This window comes from Myotis lucifugus, unplaced genomic scaffold (assembly GCF_000147115.1).
Source record: "Myotis lucifugus unplaced genomic scaffold, Myoluc2.0 scaffold_28, whole genome shotgun sequence".
Lineage (NCBI taxonomy): Eukaryota > Metazoa > Chordata > Mammalia > Chiroptera > Vespertilionidae > Myotis > Myotis lucifugus.
In genome coordinates, this window is record NW_005871076.1 from 4,835,779 (window position 1) to 4,852,320 (window position 16,542).

Consider the following 16,542-nt stretch of genomic DNA (forward strand, 5'->3'; position numbering starts at 1 on the left):
TGCAGGCTCCTCCCCACTGGGGCCCTGGTTGGGTCACATGCAGGAGGCAACCAATCGATGTGTTTCTCTAACATCAATATTTTTCTCTGTCTTTCCCTCTCTCATCCGCTCTCTCTAAAAAAAAAAAAAAATCAATGGAAAAATATCCTGAGTGAGGAAGAAAGAAAGAAAGAAAGAAAGAAAGAAAGAAAGAAAGAAAGAAAGAAAGGAAGGAAGGAAGGAAGGAAGGAAGGAAGGAAGGAAGGAAGGAAGGAAGGAAGGAAGGAAGGAAGGAAGGAAGGAAGGAAGGAAGGAAGGAAGGAAGGAAGGAAGAAATCTCTGTTCACAGATTATATGATCTTTTATGTAGAAAACCTTAAAGATTACATGGAAAAACTTAAAATTAATAAATCAATTCAACTAAGTATCAGGAAAACAAAATCAACACACACAAAATCAGTTACATTACCATACACTAAAAACAAACAACAAGAGATTAAGAAAGCAATTCCATTTTGAATATCATAAAAATACTTAGAAATTAACTGAGGTTAAAGATCTGTATGATGAAAGATACAAAGACATTTCTGAAACAAAGAACACACAAACAAATGAAAGGCATCTCATGTTCATAGATTAGAAGAATGATTATTGTTATGATATCAGTAATAACCAAATTGATCTACACACTTAATGTAATCCTTATCAAAATTCCAATGATATGTAACTTTCAACAATAAATAATTTAAATTTTTAAAAATTCCAATGATATTTTTTGCAGAAGTAGAAAAACCCATCCTAAAATCTAAATGCAATGTCAAGGGACCCCAAGTAGCCAAAACAACCCTGAAAAAGAACAAAGCTGAAGGACTCACACTTCATAATTTCAAACCTTACTACAAGGCTACAGTAATCAAAACAGTGTAGTACTGGCATAAAGACAAACATATAGACTAATGGAATTAAATAGAGGTCCAGAAATAAACCTTCACATATAGTCAAATAATTTTAAACAACGGTGCCAAGAACACTTAATACAAAGGAAGACAATTTTTTAACAAATGGTGCTGGAATAATAGGATATCCACCTGCAAAAGAATGACGTCCTACCCTTACCTAATGCCACTTATAAAAATTAACTCAAAATGGATTCATCGCCTAAATATAAGACCTAAAATGATAAAATTCCCAGAAGAAAACATACGGTAAAAGCTTCATGATGTTGGATTTGGCAATGATTTTTTGGATATGATGCGGAAGGCACAGGCAACAAATGAAAAAAATTAGGCAAATTAGACCATAAAAATGAAACATTCTTTCCATTTAAAGAAAATATTAAGACCTTCCAGTATCCAGTTCCAAATGTAAGGAGCTTGGAAATAACCACTCCATCCTAACAAGTATAAAGCTGAACAGACATAAGAATCAACAACTCGCCGAAACCGGTTTGGCTCAGTGGATAGAGCGTCGGCTTGTGGACTGAAAGGTCCCAGGTTCGATTCCGGTCAGGGGCATGTACCTGGGTTGCGAGCACATCCCCAGTGGGAGATGTGCAGGAGGCAGCTGATCGATGTTTCTCTCTCATCGATGTTTCTAGCTATCTCTCTCCCTTCCTCTCTGTAAAAAATCAATAAAATATATTTAAAAAAAAAAAAGAATCAACAACTCTTCTTGGATGTGTAAGAGAGAGGAGGACACGGAGCACAGCACAACCCCCAATGTTAGGGACATAAATAGGGGAATAAAGAAGGTCACAGATTACTGCTGCAGAGATTCAAGAGCAGAAACCAATGTGGAACCAGTGCCAGAGTAGTAAAATGTGAACTGTAATTTACAAATTGCTGGAGACTAAGTGTGAATAAGTCTGAGAGTTGAAAACTCCACATGGAAGCAGTCATAGGGGGCCCTCAGAATATTTTGAGATTTACTTCCAGGATCTTGACCAGATTCCCACAGTAAATGTCAGAGAAAAATTTCCTCATGCTTCTGTCAGTGGCAGGGGAACCAGAATACCTATAATAAGATAAATATACAAAAATAAATTGTATCTCCATAAACTAAAAATGAAATACCAAGACCGCTCCATTTTTATTAACAAGGCCTTCACTTAGGGGAAACTAATTAATGAGAAACTAACCTGTTGGGTTATTATCAGAGCCTAACTAGCCTGAAAAAAAAGGAAAATACCAAACTCCAGCATGCTCTGGCCTCCCATGAGGGAGATGGGAAATAACTTCCCCACCTAATGGGGGAGAAAAAAACTGAGAAATATTTGTGAAATTTACAGTCCAAAAGCATAAGCTTATTAAAAAACTGAGTTAACTTGTATGCATGCATATAAGCATAACCAATGGACACAAGACACTGGGGGGTAGGGGAGGCCGGGGGAATGTCAAGGGGGGAAAAAAGGAGACATATGTAATACTCTTTGTAATACTTTCAGCAATAAAACAAAATTTAAAAAAAAAACTGAGTTAATCACAGGATTATAGAATGCTTTTTCTCTTCCCTCACTTCACCACCACATTATTACAGGGCTATTACAGCAGTTCCTTATACCTGGTACATCATGTTCAGTGAGCAAGAAAAAATTATGAGACATATCAAAAGGGGAAAAAACCCACAATTTGAATAGACAGAACATATATCAGAACCAGACATCTCAGAAATGTTGAAATTATCATATGGGGAATTTAAAACAACTATAATTAATATGCTAGAGGCTCTGCAGTGATGACGAACCTTTTGAGCTCGGCGTGTCAGCATTTTGAAAAACCCTAACTTAACTCTGGTGCCGTGTCACATATAGAAATTTTTTGATATTTGCAACCATAGTAAAACAAAGATGTGTATTTTTGATATTTATTTTATATATTTAAATGCCATTTAACAAAGAAAAATCAACCAAAGAAATGAGTTCGCGTGTCACCTCTGACACGCAAAGCATAGGTTCGCCATCACTGCTCTAGTGGGTAAGTAGACAGAATGCAAGAGTAGGTGAACAATATAAACAGAGAGATGGAAATACTAATAAAAAATAAAAAATAAATGCTAGAGATAAAAACCACTGTAACATAAATAAAGAATGTGTTTAGGTACATCTACACGATGGAATACTATGCTGCTATAAAAAAGAAGGAACTCTTACCATTTGCAACAGCATGGATGGAACTGGAGAGCATTATGCTAAGTGAAATAAGCCAGTCAATGAAGGAAAAATACCACATGATCTCACTCATTCATGGATAATAGAGACCATTATAAACTTCTGAACAATAATAGATACAGAGGCAGAGCTGCCTCAAACAGATTGTCAAACTGCAGCGGGAAGGCCCGGGAGGGTTGGGGGGCAGGAGGGAGGGGGGTAAGAGATCAACCAAAGGACTTGTATGCATGCATATAAGCATAACCAATGGACATAAGACACTGGTGGGTAGGGGAGGCCAGGGGATTGTCAAGGGCGGGGGGAAAAAAGGACACATATGTAATACCCTTTGTAATACTTTAAGCAATAAAAAAATTTTAAAAAAAGAATGTGTTTAATAGGCTCATTAGTAGACTGAACATGAATGAGAAAAGAATCTCTGATCTAAAGGATATATTAATAGACTCTTTGAAAACCAAAAAGCAAGGAAAGTAAAGACTGAAAAAAGCAGAACAGAATATCCAGACTGTGGGACAACTACAAAATATATAACATGCATATAATGGGAATACTAGTGAATACAAAGATAAAGGAACAGAAGAAATATTTGAAATAATAATTAAGAATTTCCCCCCAAATTAATGTCAGATACCAAATTACAGATTCAGAAAGCTCAGATAACAGTAGCCAAGATAGATGCCAAAAATAATCTACACCTGGCCATATCAATTTCAAACTAAAGAAAACCAAAGATTTTTTAAAATCCTGAATGAAGTCGTCAGAGGAGGGGGAAAACACTCCTATAGAGGAACAAAGAGAACAATGATATCTGACTTCCCTTCAGAAACCATGAGAACTTCCTCAACTTGATAAAGAGCATTCATGCCAAAATTACAGCTAACATTCTACTTAACAGTGGAGGATTAAATGCTTTCACTCTATGACTGGGAACAAGACAAAGATGGCTGATTTTACTACTCTTATTTAGCATAGTGCTAGAAGTTCTACCTTGTGCAATAAAGCAAGAAAAGGAAATAAGAGACATACAAGTGAGAAAAAAGAAAATTATCCCTACCTACAGATTATCCCTATTTAATGTACAACTTGTACATTAAAATTCCAAGGAATAAAAAAAAAACCTTCTGGATAAGTGAGTTAAGCAATGCCACAAAAACAAGATAAACATACAAAAATAAATTTTATTTCTATATACTAACAATAAAAATATACATGCCAAAATTAAATTTAAAATGCCATTTACATTATCTCAAAAAGAGGTACCTAGGTATAAATGTAACAAAATATGTACAGGACTTAAATTCTGAAACTACACACCACTAATGAAAGAAATCAAAAGCTATCTAAATAAATAGAGAGACATACTCTGTGAATTAGATGTCTCAACATGTTATATAGGGAGATGTCAATTTTCCCTGAATTGATTTATAGATTTAACACAATTATTACCAAAGTTCCACTAAGATTTTTCTGTAGGTATAGACAAGATTATTTAGAATGTCAAAGAAACCAGAATACCTATAACAATTTTTAAAAACAAGAAATAAGTAGAAGTAATCCACTATCCTATTTTAACATTTATTATATAGATACATAAGTCAAGACTGTGGTATTGGCAGATGAATAGACATATAGATCAATGGAACAAAATAAAAAATCCAAAAATAATCACATATAAATGTGCAGAACTGAATTTTGACAAAGGTGCAAAAGCAATTACATTCAGGAAAGAAAGCTTTTTCAACAAATGGTGTTGGCGCAATTGAACTTTGTTAGGAAAAAAAATGAATAAAACCTTCACCTACCTAAATCTCATATCTTATACTAAAATTAACTCAAAATGAATCACAGAGACTTCAGTGACTATACTCAATGAGAAATAGTCTTTTTAAAAGTTTGCAAATGTCTCAAGACAAAAAGTCTATCACAGCCTTTAACATTAAAATTAAAACAGCAAACTCTTGGGAAGGGGTGGGGAATAATCTAATTCCCACAGCTACTACATAATAATAGCTGAATGCCCAATTTTCAAAAAAAAATGTATAGGCATACAATGAAACATAAAAACATGGCTTATTCAAAAGAACAAAGTTAATAGAAATCATTCCCAAAAAGTGTACACATTGGACTTCATGGACAAAGACTTTAAAATAACTGTCTTAAATATGCTTTAAAAAGCTCAGTGAAAACATGGATGAAGAACTAAAAGAAATCAGGAGAATGATATGAACAAACTGAGAATAACAACACAGAAATAGAAATTATGAAAAGGAACCAAGCAAAATCTGGAGCCTAAAAATACAGTAACAAGTGAAAAATTCACCACAAGAGTTCAATAACAGATTTGAGTAGACAAAAGAAAGAATCAGAAAACTTAAAGATAGGACAATGAAATTTATTGTCTGAGGGACAGAAAGAAAAAGATGGAAGAAAAGCAAATGAAGACTACCTGTAAATAAGCCCTGACAGTTTTTCTTTTCTTTTTTGTAATGCAAATGCCTGACTTAAGATTTGTTGACAGAGGTATCCACTTCAATGACAGCTATCTTAAATAAAAACATTGCTAGCCACATGATTAGATAAAGAGCCAGGTCACCTACCCCCACCAATGCTCTTTTGTTTTAGATACTGTATGTTGCTTGATTTCATTTGAGCCACTTTTTTTCTCTCTTTCTATGCTTTACATTACACTCTTACGTGTGTTTTTGTTTTGTTTTATTGAAGTATAATTGCCATACAATATCTTATTAATTTCAGGTGTATATCATAGTAACTTCATATGTATATACATTACAAAATGATCACTACAATAAGTCTAATTATGAACTGTCAACATACAAAGTTTTTACAATATTATTACCATATTCCCTAGGCTGTACATCCCATGACTTACTTTTTGTTGTTTTTGTTAATCCTCACCCAAGAATATTTTTCCATTTAATTTTTTTTTAGAGAGAGAGAATGGAAGAGAGACAGAAAGACAGAGAGAAACAGTGATGTGAGAGAAACACATAGATTGGTTGCCTCCTGCATGAGCCCAGACCAGGGTCCGGGATGGGGAGGAGCCTGCAACCAACGTACATGCCTTTGACCAGATTCAAACACAGGACCCTTTGGTCCGCAGGCTGATGCTCTATCCATTGAGCCAAACCAGCAGGGAAAATTACTTATTTTATAACCAGATGTGTGTACCTCTTAAACCTGTACACCAGCCTGGCCAGTGTGGCTCAGTGGTTGTGCATCAACCCATGAACTAGGAGATCAAGGTTCCATTCCCAGTCAGGGCACATGACCGGGTTGCGGGCTTGATCCCCAGTATGGGGTGTGCAGGAGGCAGCTGATCAGTGATTCTCTCTAATCATTGATATTTCTATCTCTCTCCCTCTTCCTTCCTTTCACTGAAATAAATAAAAACATTTTAAAAACTTCCTAATGCAACCAATTTCTGAATATTAATTTATAAAAACAATATTATTGTAATTTTGGTTGTAACTCCACTTTTTGTATTCTACTTAATTTAAAAGACAAATACATAAATATAATTTAAATCTATCTTATTGGGCACACAATGTATAAAAGATATAATATGTGACATCAAAACATAAATGAAGGGGGATGGAGGTGCCTAGGAGTAAAATTCTTGTATGTAATTGAAGTTAACTTGGTATTGATTCAAATGAGACTGTTATAATTTTAGGATGCTATATGTAATCCCCATTATAATCACAAAGATATCTTTAAAAAAACACAAAAGTAAATTAGAAGAAAATCAATACACATGACTACAAAAAAATCAACTAAACACAAAAGAAGCTAGTAATGGAGTATATAAGGGACCAAGAAAGCTATAAGACATACATTTTAAAAATAGCAAAATGAAAAAAAGTAAATAATTCATTATCAGTATACTATTATTCTAATTGTGAATGGTTTAATTCTCCATTCAAAAGGCAGATATTGATAGAATGGATTTTAAAATGATCCAACTCTATGCTGTCTATAGAAGACAAAATTTAGATACAAAGACACAAGTAGGTTGAGCCTGGCCAGCATAGCTCAGTGGTTTAGCATTGACCTATGAACCAGGAAATTGCAACTTGATTCCTGATCAGGGCACATGCCTGGGGTTGGGGGCTTGATCCCCAGTGTGGGAGCATGCAGGAGGCAGATGATGAATGATTCTCTTTCATCACTGATGTTTCTGTCTCCCTCCCTCCCTCTCTGCAATAAATTTTTTTAAAAAGACACAAGTAGGTTGAAAGGAAAGGGCTGGGGAAAAAGTATATCATGCAAACAGTAACCATAAATCAGACAAAATAGATTTTAAAACAAAAATGTTACTAGAGCTAAAGAGGATATTTTTTCCATTGATTTCTAGAGAGAGTGGAAGAAAGGTAGGAGGGGAAGACAGAAAGAGAGAGAGAAACATTGACATGAGAGAGACACATTGATTGGTTGCCTCCCACACATGTCCTTATCAGGGCTGGAGAACCTGCAACTGAGGTACATGCCCTTGACTGGTAATTGAAACTGTGACCCTTCAGTCAGCAGCCAACAAAGAGTGATATTTTATATTGATAAAAGTGTCAGTCCATTTTTAAATTATAAAAATTATAAATAGCCCTAGCCTGTTTGGCTTAGTGGATAGAGCATCGGCCTGCGGACTGAAAGGTCCCAGGTTCGATTCCGGCCAAGAGCATGTACCTCGGTTGCAGGCACGTCCCAAATAGGGGCTGTGCAGGGGGCAGCTGATCAATGTTTCTCTCATCGATGTTTCTAACTCTCTATCCCTCTCCCTTCCTCTCTGTAAAAAATCAATAAAAAAAATATATATATATATATTGGTCTAGCAAAGATGAAGATTTATTGACAGACTCCCACATAAGGAGGGGGAAGAGTCCCACAGAATGAACTTCCAAGTAGGGAGGGGGGATCGGGTCCCACTGAGTTCCTTTTCCCTATGGTTTATAAAGGCTGCAGTTGCTGTGTCCTCATATCCCCTCTGATCGGTCCATATTCCCCTTGAATTGGTTCTAAAATATATTTTTTAAAAATTTTTAAATATATATCCACCTGACAAAAGAATCCTGAAACACATGAAGCAAAGATTGATACAACTGAGGAGAGAAATAATTCAACAACTATGCAGAAATCAACAAGAAAGCAGAAGACCTGAAAAACAATCTATACAAACTAACAGACTTTTACAGAGAACTCCATCCAACAATAGCAGAATATAAAACCTCCTCAAGTTCACTTGAGACATTCTTCAAGTTCTAGAGAATGCTACATGTGCTAGGCCATAAAGCAAACCTCAAAAAATTTAAAAGGCCCTGCTGGTGTGGCTCAATGGTTGAGCATCACCTATGAACCAGGAGGTCAAGATTTGATTCCCAGTCAGGGCACATGCCCAAAAAGAGAGAAGAATCAAATTACTAAAACCAGAAATGAAAGAGGAGACATTAGTTGTATATATTTTTTATCTTATAGAAATAAAAAGAATGATAAGATTATATTATGAACAACTGCAGGCCAACAAATTATATACTAGAAATGTAGATAAAATTTTAAAATTCCTGGGAAACCAAATTGTGTCAGGAAGAAATGTAAAAATCTGAATATCCTATCTAATAAAAGATAAAAAGGGTAATTACCCATACCTCCACTACGCTTCCCATTGACTAATCAGGGCAATATGCAAATTAACTGCCAACAAAGATGGCGGCTGGCAGCCACACAGCTGAAGCAAACATGAGGCTTGCTTGCTCCAGTGATGGAGGAAGCCAAGGTTCCCCGCCTGCCGCAGCCCGTCTCGAAAGCAACAAAGTTTCAATTATAGAAGCTAAACAAACCCCAGATACCTGCTTTCAGCCAGCCGGGGCCTCAGAGCTGGGAGCGCCAGTAATGGCAACAATGTTTCAATTATAGAAGGTAAATAAATCCCAGAATTTAAAAAAAAAGAAAAAAAGGAGAGGCTGGGAGCTTCAGTCGCTGGCCAGCCTGAAAACGGCCCTCAGCCCCTCACCCAGACTGGCCAGACACCCCAGTGGGGACCTCCATTCTGAAGGGGGTGTGACCAGCTGCAAACAGCCATCAGCCCCTCATCCAGGCTAGCCAGGCACCCCAGTGGGGACCCCCACCATGAAGGGGGTGTGACCAGCTGCAAACAGCCATCAGCCCCTCACCCAGGCTGGCCAGGCACCCAAGCGGGACTCCCACCCTGATCCGGGACACCCTTCAGGGAAAACCAACCGGCCCCCACCCGTGCACCAGGCCTCTATCCTATATAGTAAAAGGGTAATATGCAAACTGACTCTAACAGCAGAAAGACTGTGAATGACTGGTCACTATGACACACACTGACCACCAGGGGGCAGACGTTCAATGCAGGAGATGCCCTCTGGTGGTCAGTGCGCTCCCACATGGGGGAGCTTTGCTCAACCACAAGCCAGGCTGATGGCTGCCAGTACAGCGGTGGTGGTGGGAGCCTCTCCTGCCTCCTCAGCAGCACTAAGGATGTCCGACTGCAGCTTAGGCCTGCTCCCCGCTGGCAAGTGGACATCCCCAGAGGGCTGCCGGGCTGCCAGAGGGATGTCTGATTGCCATCTTAGGCCCAATCCCACGGGGAGCAGGCCTAAGCCAGCAGGTGGTCATCGCCCGAGGGGTCCTAGACTGCGAGAGGGCACAGGCTGGGCTGAGGGTCCCCCTACCCCCGAGTGCACAAATTTTTGTGAACCAGTCCTCTAGTATCTATAATAACTGAAGAAATTAAATTAGTAATAAAAAAGTTTGCACAAGGAAAAGCCCAGAACCACCTCATTATTTAAAGAAGAATTAATATCAATTCTTCACAAACCCTTCCAAAGAACAGAACACTTTAAAACAAAAATGTTACTAGAGCTAAAGATTGATATATATGTATGTATCTCCAAAGAACAGAAGAGGATGGAACACTCCCCAACTCATTCTATGAGGTTATTCATATTGTTAAAAGATCATGAATCATGGCTAGTGGTGAGTTATCCCAATAATACAAGGTTGTTTTGTCATCTAAAAATCAATTTATGTAATACTCCATATCAATAAAAGACAAAAGTCACATGATCATATTGATAGATATTTTTCTTTTTGGGATATGGTGTGAATTAAAAGAAAGGTGAAGGAGCAGTAAAGGTAAGAAATCAGCCGAACCGGTTTGGCTCAGTGGATAGAGCGTCGGCCTGTGGACTCAAGGGTCCCAGGTTCGATTCCGGTCAAGGGCATGTACCTTGGTTGTGGGCACATCCCCACTGGGGGGCGTGCAGGAGGCAGCTGATCGATGTTTCTCTCTCATCGATGTTTCTAACTCTCTATCCCTCTCCCTTCTTCTCTGTAAAAACTCAATAAAATATATTAAAAAAAGAAAAGAAATCAATGAGAGCTGAACAAGGTTCTGAAAGTGAAGGAGGATTAAGGAAAGAGTAAAAGAGACAGGGAAAGGACTGTAATAAGTTTTTCTGGATCTAGAAATGAGGCAGTTCTAAAGCTATAATATTTTTAAGTTGCTTTAGATAAGAAATTATTTAGTAAGGCAATTTTAAGTCCAATTTCAAGTTGGAATACTCATATCAATTGAAGAAAGCATGCCTTTGGTAAGTAGAAATATTATTTCTTTTTTGTTCTAAGGGGCCTTTTTTTTTTCTAAAATGTACAATCTAATCCACATCAAATGTTCTTCAAAATAACCACTGTAATTCTGAGTTGTACCTGGTAAAATTGTACCAGAGATATATGAGCTTAAATTAGCATACAGAATTTCTACATTCTCCAATTTTTTCTATAATAGATATTCTTATATTCTGCAAACAAAAGCATAAAACGTGAAGGTTTTCTTAGTTAATTAAATTATATTATAAATTTTCTCATGCTGACAAAGATGTAAATGTTGCTTAAAGGCTTTCCTACATTCCTTACATTTGTTCTTACCAGAATGAATCTATATACATAAAAGCCTAAATGACCTTTAACACTGGTCAACTGCTAGACCAGTCAACCGGTCACTATGACGATGCACTGACCACCAGGTGGCAGACACTCAAGGCAGGAGCTGCCCGCTGGTGGTCAGTGCGCTCCCACAGCCAGCCAACCTCCCCCAATCCCTCCCCACCACCAGCCGGCCCCACTCAGAACAGGGTGAGATGACCCAATCAGCCCTGATCACTGGCCAGGCCGAGGGACCCCACCTGTGCACGAATTCGTGCACCAGGCCTCTAGTTATTTAATAAAAACTAAGATCTCTAACATGAATAAAGATCTTCCCACACACCTTGCACTTATGGAGTTCCTCCCCTGTATGAATTCTCTGAGATGGGTAATATGATAGCCACTACTTAAGGTCTCTTCACATATTTTATATTTATATAGTTTTCATTAGTATGATTCTCTTTTGCACATTAGAATATCTTCCCAACTAATGACTTTTTCACATTCCCTACAACCATTAAAATGAACAACAGCATAAATTCATTAATATATATTAAGGTTGGAATTATACCTAAAAGCCTTCACGTATTCTCTGCATTCAAAGGATTCCTTACCAATATGAGTACTCTGCTCTCAAGTATCTTGTTAATATTTAGTAATTGTTTTCCCACTTTGATTACTTTAATAGGTGTTTTTTAAACCAATATTACTTGATCTGATGTTGAGTAACTTGTTGATACAGTAAAGTCTTTATTGAATTTCTTATATTCATAAAGCTTCTCAGCAGTATGACTTCTCTAATATATAGTAATTCTAAATATCTTCCCACACTTATTATATTAATCAGGTATCTCACCAATATAAATTCTCTAATATTGAGTAACTTGTCCACATACAATAAAAGTTTTCCCACATTCCTTTAATTTATAATTTTTTAAAATATATTTTTATTGATTTCAGAGAGGAAGGGAGAGAGGATAGAAACATCAATGATGAGAGAGATTCATTAATCGGCTGTCTCCTGCACACCTATCTACTGGGCATTGAGCCCTCAACCCAGGCATATGCCCTGACCAGGAATTGAACTGGAGACCTCTTGGTTCCTGGGTTGATGCTCAACCCCTGAGCCATTCCTGGCTGGGTAAATTTACAATTATTATCATCAGTATGAATTCTCTGGCTTGAAAAACATATTCAATTAGGTCTAAAGGCTTTCCCACATTCTTTATATTCCTGAGTTCCTGTCTATATGAATTCTCTGATGTTTATTAACTTGTCCATACACAGTAAAGTTTTCCATTCATTCGTTACATTCATAAAATTTATAGCCAGTATGAATTCTCTGGTTTGAAGAAAGAACACAATCTGGTCTAAAGACAATTTCACATTCTTTATATTCCTATGGTTTCTCATCTATATAAACACTCTGATGTGAATAAATTGTCCACATACAATAAAGGCCTTATTGCATTTCTGATGTTCATAAGCATCTTACCAGTATAAATTCTCTAATATATAGTAAGAACTAAATTAAATCTAAAACATCCTTCTACACTTCTTACATTATCAGGTTTCTCATCAGTATACATTCTTGATGTTAAGTAACTTGTCCACAAATTATAAAGGCTTTCCTACATTACTAATATTCATAAAGTTTATCATAAGTAAAAATTCTCTGGTTTGTAGAAAGAACTCAATTAATTTTAAAAACATTCCTACATTTCTTATGTTCACAGGATTTCTCACCAGTATGAATTTTCTGGTGTTCACTAAGTTATCCACATAAATAATGACTTGCTCACATTCTTAACATTCATAAAAATTCTCACCAGTATGAATTCTCTATGGCAGTGATGGTGAACCTTTTGAGCTCAGCGTGTCAGCATTTTGAAAAACCCTAACTTAACTCTGGTGCCATGTCACATATAGAAATTTTTTGATATTTGCAACCATAGTAAAACAAAGACTTATATTTTTGATATTTATTTACATACTTAAATGCCATTTAACAAAGAAAAATCAACCAAAAAAATGAGTTCGAGTGTCACCTCTGACACGTGTGTCATAGGTTCGCCATCACTGCTCTATGGCATGGCAAGGACTGAATTAAATGTATTTATTTACTATTTATTTATTTATTTATTTATTTGAGAAGAAAGGGAGAGAAACATACAGACAGACCCAGGGAGAGAGAAACATCAATTAGTTGCCTCCCATACATGCCCTAACTGGGAACCAATCCTGCAACCTAGATATGTGCCCTGAGCAGGAATTGAACCCAAAACCTTTTGGTGTACAAGACAACACTCCAAACAACTGAGCTACCCAGCCAGGACAGGACTGAATTGAAGTTAAACATCTGTTTATATCCCTTACATTCATTGTGTGTTTCACCAGTATGAGTTCTCTGATGCTACGTAAATTGATATTCATTACTGAAGGTCATTGATTTTTTTTCCATTGATTTTTAGAGAGAGTGGAATGGAGGGATGGAGGGGAAGAAAGAGAGAGAAAGAGAGGGAGACATTGATGTGAGAATGTGAGAGAGACATTGGTTTCCTCCTGCATCCACCCCAACCAGTGCTGGGGATTGACCAGGAATGGAACCCATGACCTTTCATTGCACAGGCTGATGTTCTAATCACTGAGAAACACTATAAAGCATCTAGGAATTAACTTAATATACAAGACCTCAATGAAAAAAATATAATATGTTTTTAAAGTATAGAGATTATAAATAGAGCAACATTCTTTTTTTAAAAATATATCTTTTTATTGATTTCAGAGAGGAAAAGGACAGGGAGAGACAGATAGAAACATCAATGATGAGAGAGAATCATTGATTGACTGCCTCCTGCACACCCCCTACTGGGGACAAAGCCTGAAACCCAAGCATGTGCCCTGACCAGGAATCGAACCATGAGCTCCTGGTTCATAGGTTGATGCTCAACTATTAAGCCACCTAGCCAGGTATAATTAGAGCAACATTCAATACTTATATGCCATTTGTTGCTATAATGTACCATCTATCCAACTTAATCCATAAATTAAAAATAATTGACATCAAAATTCCAGTTGGATTTTTAAGGCAAATAGATAATCTAAAATTTAATAGAAGAATTTTCAATGAATAATAAATTTACTTTATTTTAAATCAACACAATAAATAAATTGGCTCATGTGATTATGGAGGTTGAAAATTCCCAAGATCTGCAGTCTGAAGGGGCTGAGAACCTAGAGAGATGCTTATGGTGTGAGTTTAAGTCTGACTCTGAAGGCAGAAGAAAACTAATGTTCCCATATCGACAACCATCAGACAAAGGGAGTGATTTCTCTACATGTTCAGCCTTTTATTCTATTTAGACCTTCAACAGATTGGATAAGGTTCACCCACGCTGGGGAAGAAATTCCTCTTTACTGACTCTACCAATTCAAATGTTAATCTCATCCTTCCACTAAACCAGCACTTTTTCTTCCTCTGCTATTACCCATCCTGGACTCAAAGGCAACCTGAAACCCAGACCTGCACACCACCTGAAGACAAGAGTTCCAACAGAATCTTTCTCTTTGTGGTCTTGGAACCAGAAAAAAGAGTATTATAGCTCAAAGGTGGTTGTGTTGCAGGCTCTATCCTCAGTAGGTAGCATGCAGGAGACAGCCGATCAATGATTCTCTCTCATCATTGATGTTTCTATCTCTCTCTGCCTCTCCCTTCCTCTCTGAAATCAAATATATATATATAGATATAGATATAGATAGATATATAGATATAGATATATAGATATATCTATATCTATATATATATATAAACTGTGGTATATTTACACAATGGAATACTATGCAGCTGTAAAAAATGATCTCTTAACCTTTGAGACAACATGGATGGACCTGAAGACTATTATACTAAGCAAAATAAGCCAACTAGAGAAAGACAAAAATCACATGATCTCACTTATAAATGGAATCTAAAGAAAAAATAAACTGAGGAACAAAATAGGTCCAGAGGTATGGATGCATGGAACAGAATAATAGATCTCAGTAGTAGGGAAGGCCTAGAGGGTACAGAAGGAGATTAACCAAAGAACATATATGCATATATGCATAATTCATGGATATAGACAATAGCATGGGGCGGATGGAGAGTGCAAAAAGGTAGAAAAGGGAGACATCTGTAATACTGTCAATAAACAAAAAGAATAATGCTGGCCTCATAAAATGAGCTTGGGAATCTTCCCTCCTCTTGAATTTTTTGGGATAGTTGAAAAGGATAGGTGTTATTTCTTCTTTGAATGCTTGATAAAATTCATCTGTGAAGCCATCTGGTCCAGAACTTTTGTTTGCTGGAAGTTTTTACTGCTTCAATTTAGTTAGTTGTAATCCATTTGTTCAGATTTTCTGATTCTTCTTGAATCAGTTTTGGAAGAGTATGTTTCTAGGAATTTATCCATTTTGACCAGGTCGTCCAATTTGTTGGCATTTAATTGTTTGTAATATTTTCTTACAATCCTTTGTATTTCTGTTGTGTAAGTTTTTACTTCTCTTTCATTTCTGATTTTATTTATTTATTTGGGTCCTCTCTCTTTTTTTCTTTATGAGTCTCATTAAAAGTTTGTCAATCTTGTTTATCTTCTCAAAGAACCAGCTCTTCAGTAATCTTTTGTATTTTTTATTCCCTATGCCATTTATTTCCATTATATTGTTTGTTATCATGAACTATTTCCAGAGATCTGACAACCTGACTCCATCCATTCAACAAGCTTTCCTGAGCTTTGCCTAAAGGGAGCTAGAGGGAGCATTAAATTCCAGAGAATCAGTATGTCCCAGTATGTCAGATTTCTGCAGTTCTTGACTTGAGACCTTCCACCTCAGTTTCTTCCCCCAAAAGGTTTCTGCCTTACTCTTGCTTCTTCAGGTAAGTATTGTGCAGAAATCTCTGCCTTTTCAGACCCATCCCATATCCACCCATAATGTTACTCTGGGTCCTCTAAGAAGCAAACATTGAGATGGAATTGAGCCCGGCTTGTGTTGCTCAGTGGTTGAACATTGACCTATGAACGAGGAGGTCATGATTGGATTCCAGGTCAGGGCACATGCCCGGGCTGTGGGTTTAATCCCTAGTGTGGGGTGTGAAGGAGGCAGCCAATCAATGATTCTCTCTCATCATTGATTGTGCCACGCCAGCACGGCCAAGGGTGAACCTGAGGAGGGGCGGTGAAGGATTAAAGACAGACAAAGAGAATACAGCTGGGACTTTCCGGATCTCTCATGCCTGGAAGAAGACAAAGAAAGATCCAGCCTGCAAGCCTATGTTTTATTTTATAGTCTCATTAAAACAAGGGTAGATTAACATGTATACAAATGTTCTTGTTTTGGCAACACTGGCTGCACCTTTTAGCCACTTAGGAAGGAATTAGGGAGGGCTACAATGTCAGGATTAA